The 6190-nt window shown below is 38.5% G+C and overlaps 1 protein-coding gene across 1 annotated transcript in view; it reads right to left on the reverse strand.

Annotated features, from left to right (window-relative positions):
• The window catches only part of SH3KBP1 (SH3 domain containing kinase binding protein 1), a 161388-nt gene that overhangs the window by 84348 nt on the left and 70850 nt on the right, over window positions 1-6190 (reverse strand). The window lies entirely within an intron of this gene.

The raw sequence follows: 6190 nt of genomic DNA on the forward strand, positions 1-6190 counted from the left end.
GCCCCTTCCTTGCATGAGCTCAGCTCAGCGAGAGCAGGAGCCCAGCCCTGACACTGACTCACGCTCCGGGCCATCCCGGGGAAACAAAGGTTCCACTTGTTTATTTCACAGGAAATCTGGAGCTTTTCCTACCTCTGCTCACTCGCAGCGAGAAGTTTCCTCTCCTTTCCCAAGCCAGCCTAGTCTCTCCTGGCTTCTTGAGACCGACAGCTAGGAAAGGTAATGTGAGCAAGGATGTACAGGCTTTTTGTGAACAGCCCAGACAGAAAGTCTTGCAAATAACTCTACAGGAAAATGAGCTTAGGACAAATTCTGAGTGTATTGGTCTCTCTGTTAAAAAAAAAAAAGCTGAAATTTCATGTCATTTATGCTTTTGCTTCGGCTTTTGTTTTTTAAAGAAAGATGATCAAGAAACTGAAACATCATTAAGATGATGCTCTGTTCCATGAAAATCTTATAAATTCTTAATATTGCCTCCTCACAAACATTCAACTTTAAAATGACTGAAAAAGGGCAGGGGAGGGAAACACACCATGGGCTTCTCAGATAAGTTCAAAGAAACTAAAGATTTATATTTAAGCAAGCCACAAGATACTATACACTCTCACTCCCATTTGACCTTATATACTGTTCAGTAAGCATTTACACACAAACGCATCTACTATGGACATACTTAGGCACCCTCAACACATTCCCTATACACACACAGCCCATTCTCTACAGAGGCATTCTCATGGGAGTGCCAACACAATTATGAGACAAGAACAAAGCCTCTGAACTCATACGTCAAAAAGATAAAAGCAAAAAAATTGGTTCTCTCTAGTTTTAAGAACCAGTGTAAGGAAGGACATGATAAACTTAGACAGTATGTAGATTTTACAGGGGAGGACAATAAATTGTTCAACATGGTTCCTACAAAAAAGAAGAAGAAAAAAGTTATTTTACAGAGCCAGGACATTACAATATATTTTCTGCTACAACAGTGAAATACGAGAACATAGGGAGGATACACAATTTTCTTTATTGGATGCCTTTTTAAAAACCAGTCATCCCCTGGGGATTATTTATATATATTTGGTCCTAATCCAGTCGAGAGGCTTGGATTAGATGATGTCTGAGGTCCCCTTTGGCCTTATACTGAAAGCAAATCACAACTGATCTGAGTAGGACTATCACTGCAAGTACAAATCTCCAGAAAAAATGTCGGGATATTTTAAAGAATGGAAATGAGCAAGAGACGATGGCTCACAGAAAAGGCAACATCTCTTGCAGGAACACTCCCTGTGCCTGCACCACGCTGCAGAACAGGTTCAGGAGTGATTCAGAGCAAGGTCTGAAGGCCTACTGAGCCTGCACTCTCCTTCCTGAAGATTTCTGTTTTCCAATCACAAATTATTTTAAAGCTGTATTACAATACGTCATTAATTTCTGTTCCAGAAAACACACAATTACTGGTATTTGTTTTAAGAGAGAAGAATAATCTGTAACACATTTATAATTTATACAATTTATGAGTATATAAAAGTGTAAGTACTACAATCAGGTATGACTTTTTAAAAATTCTTGATTAGGGAAAATTTAAAAAAGGAAACCCATTCAGAAAAATTCCACAAATTAATGAAGCTAAATAGACAGCAAAAGATGAGTGCATAAACTTTACTCTTGGTAAGTTACAGGTTATATTCAGTTTGGTTTACATTCATCAGTCTTTTTAATATCTCAGCAAGCATGAAAGTTATCTATGTAATTTCCAAAGTCAGACAGGTTATTTTACTTTTTTGCATAACTGTATTTGGTCGTTTAATTTTCAAAGTTCATGTGTGCTAAGAATATCAAAAGTCATTTCAATATAATTTTTATAATCTTTTCCAAGTTTAAAAAAATTAACAACTCAGACTTAGCAATTAAAAATCAAAGTTATATTATCTGACAAAGTACAAGTGGGACAAGAAAAAAAAATTCCTTTTACTTAGAAACACTAAGACACAGTTTATGAAACTGTTTATTCCTAAAGCCTTGATTACACTAATTTAAATCTTTTTATATCGATTTATATCAACTAGATTTTACTTAGGTAGATTTTACGGCTATTATTAGACATGCTATATTGTATTAATTCTTGAACCAGTACTCTTGAAGCTCATCAGCAAACAAAGCCAGCTTGCATGTCAGTACTGTTACTTTCTGAAGCATTTTCTCCATACTGAACTTGAAACATAAGACAAATCTTTCCTAGAAATTCAGTTTATGTCTCCATCAAGTACCTCTGGAACTCAGGAAATCAGCTTTTTTTAAACTATTAAAGCACTGCATTTTGGTGGTTTTAATGATTCTTCTTTTAAAATGCTTGTGGGGGTATAAGGCTTGGTAATGGTACAGTCACCCAAAATTCAGAGATTTACTGTGATTAGCAAGCTATTGATCATCAGCTGATCCAGAACAACTTACAATATACATTCTTGTATAGTATTCCTATTATGAAGTAAAATTGCATTAGGTTAAACCTACACATCCTGTTTTTCAGACTGAAGCATCCTAAGATTTCCTAATCAAAACCATGACTGAAAAATGAGGAGTATTCCCTCCCAGAGAGCACTCCTCCAAGAGAACTCATCCTGGCAGAAGCCCAGGAGAACAGACCAGATTTTCTGCATTACTTTTAGGAGTAACTTCTGGTACTATCAATACTTCTTACAGTACTCTGCTTCTATTTTTAGATGTTCTTCAAGTAGCTCAAGTCAGGAACGTAAGTTGAAAATGTTTTCATGCATACTTGATGTGTTTCTTTCATACGGACAAATCTTTTCTGAATAAAGACCAATATTATACATGTAAAGTCTTGTGGCACAAACAACTACCTTGCATTTATTTAGAGTCCAATAGCTGCTTTATTAAAAACAAAAGCCTAAAAAATGTCACAAGCAGCACAAACCATTGTATGGGTAACCTCCTCCGCCAAAAACTGCTAGTGTAGACTGATGTGAAAGCTGAACCATGTCACCAATACCTGGACAACTCTGTTCAGGCAGCTTGAACGTTTTACAAACCAAAGTGAGAGAACATGAAAGCACAGATACCTAATGGGACAGCAGGGAAGGGCAGGAAGTATACAGGAGATCAGGAGACACTATTCACTCCCGTAGCACAGTTCAGTGACTCAGCAGAGACTCATTGCCAGCCAACGTTATCAAATTTGTTCCTCTCTTTAAACTTAATTTTCCATTTTCCGTTCTATTCCCTTGGTACCAAGTCCTGCTTTGAGTCAGCCTCCCCAAAAGGGGCATGCTGCTTTTTGACTGTCCCTCATTTCACGAGCTGACCATATTTTCCCTACTTTTCCTTCTTATTGCTGCGAATTAGTTACTCCAGAAAGGGTAACAATCTTCTAAAGAATTTATTTACAATGCCCACAGTGCCTCATGAACATCAGCTACCATTGCAAATGTGTGCTATTTTTTGCATAATGAAAGAAACACATAAATCCTGTTTCCACACTGAACCCAAGGAATGGAAAGTTACACCAGTGAAGCAGCGAGCCCCCGCTGCAGGCAGCCTTGCTCTCACAACTGCAGAGGGGGTCAGGGTCCTTCTTCCCCTGTAGCTTTCCTCACAAGATGGCACTAGAATAAATGGTTAGGGCAGGGATGCCAGACTACGGCAGACAGCAACTTCAAAGCAAAACACAAATGCTGCTTGAACAGCTGAGTGCTTCCCCCTGTTCCTACACAGAGTTTGACACACTGCTGATGCAGGCATCAGCACGACCGCTGTTGTCATCACCGATGGCTGTCTCTGAATAAACGAATGCCAGAAACCTGTGCTTTCTTTCAAGTGCAAAGTGCTACACACACTTGATACTCACATCACACGCTCTCTGCCTCAGCAGGCGTTTTTAATGGCGTTTGTATTCAGTACCAGGTGGTTTTGCTCGCATCCGTTTTTTCATTCTCTCAGTATTTTGAACACTGGCTTCAACATTTCTGTTAGGGGAGCAAGCACCTCCAAAGGCATCGGAGGGGGAAAGCAGCGAGCCATGCGATACAGAGGCAAGCGCAGACCAACGCGTGCAGCACACACAGCCAGTGCTGGCCACACACCATGGGTGCCGCTGGGCAGCGCTGGCAGAGCTCGGGCACATCATTAGCTGGTTTAGAAACGCCAGGAAGAGCCTCCAACTTGCATCTCTCGAAGACTTCTTTTTAAATGACAACTGAAAATTAAGGGGAAAAAAATGTTTTCTACAAGCAACCAGGCAGGAACTGACAGAACAGATGTGGCAAAGATGTGACTGTCAGTGCAACGCATTCACTACAGTTTCTGGGTCCCTAGCTCACTGGCTCAAAATAGAAACTCAGACCTTGCAGGTACTCAGTCTCAGAGTTTACAAATTTCTCTCTCATTACAAAGGACAGGTAGACTTAATAACTGACATGAGCTTCCAGCCCTTATAGCTCTTGTGTCTACTTCCATTATTTCTTCTCCATTCTTCCTCTCCCAAACATACTAAATATATACATAAATAAAAATTTCTGTATAAATTCAGTATTTTGCAGGGAGAAGGATCCTTAAACACCAGTTAACTAGATCTTACAAGTTGCTGGATCTAGAGCCATGATAGCCTCCCCCTTTATATTAAATCATTATGGTGGCTGCAATATTCCCCAGTTTGATGGTTGAGTATATAATTTACATTAAGTTCTGGCAAACACTAATGTGACCTCATCAAAGGCTGTTAACGAAATCTAGCTCTGCTCAAATTCACCACTGCTAGCCAACTATGAAAGTCTTGCCTGAAGAAAACTACAAATATATCTCAAATGGAAAATGTAAAAAATACTCTTGATAGTCTCTTCTGAAGTAAGGGCAGTTTTCAGAAAGATAAAAATGGCTTTTTAAGACTTTTTGTTTTATATTCACCTATTATGGCCTTTCGCATTTCGAGCTGAAGCCTCAACTCACAGACCAACCCGATACAGTTAACTCAGACTAAGGAATGTATTGGTTGAATTAATTTTCCTATACTTTTAGAGGTTTATTTTTAGATACAGGAGAGGAAAAAGTGATAGCTTGTTAGAACAACGGAAGCATATATAGATCATATTGGAAGGAAGTCCAAACTAGAAACAGAAGTTTTAGATAAGCTACTACAAAATGAAAAAGGAAAAAAGAAATAAGCATAAACACCTGTTTAAATGTCTTGAAGCTGCACGAGCAGAAGGAGGACATGTGAAACGGGCGTTTCTATTTGACCATAAAACTTGTGCTACTACAACAGCGTTACACTGAATTTTCTCAGGAGACACAACATGCCTATACGCATACTGTATTTCTTCTAAAAATTCATCTGTCAGCAAGCTATGTCTTCAGTCACATGCAGCACTGTAAATTAGTTCACTTACCCCTACCATTAATGGGAATTTGACAGAGCCAAGCCTCAGGAATCTGATTCTAGTTATACATGGCCAGTGGTCGATTCATCAACGTAAACAGGCAAAGAAAAGGACTACAAAGCATAAGTATTTGATTCTTTTATTTTTTTAAAAAAGCACAGCTCTGATGGCACTGCTCAAATTGAACTCCCACAACCGCATCATTAATTTCCCTAGGATAATCTGCTTCTGTGATTTTTAGAACAAAGAACAGCAAAACAATGAATTCTGCACACCCAATGGGGTTTCACGCAATTCCTCAGTTTTGCCTTTAGTTAGAGAGTTTATTGATCACCTTAAAAGACAAGGGCCGCTATATCCTACATTGTTACCACTGGGCTAACACTTGGAGCACATCAAACTGCCTGGTGATTTACAGGAGAGCCTAATGGCATCTGCTTCTGCTCAACTGGCAGCAATCCTTTCTGCCCTCATATTCCTGCCAATATTTGTGTAAAAGCCTTCTTAACTTAACACACCAATAATTCATATCACCTCTGTGTGAAATATGATCTAAACTTATGATTCATAAAATTGAAAACACATTAGAACACAAAGTGGTAACGCCAACAAAATGAGACCCTGTTGATTCTTCTGTAAACGGGTCTGACATTTTCCATGGGAATTATCTTGTTCTAAATAATCCCACATTATAAAATCCTCACAGTAATTTATTGATCAGTAAAAACATCAGTAGTTGTTAGGAAATATTTTAAATCAAAAAGGTAACAGTATGTTTACAGTAATATATAAAATTTCAT

This window comes from Aptenodytes forsteri, unplaced genomic scaffold (assembly GCF_000699145.1).
Source record: "Aptenodytes forsteri isolate BGI_AS27 unplaced genomic scaffold, ASM69914v1 Scaffold273, whole genome shotgun sequence".
Classification (NCBI taxonomy): Eukaryota; Metazoa; Chordata; class Aves; order Sphenisciformes; family Spheniscidae; genus Aptenodytes; species Aptenodytes forsteri.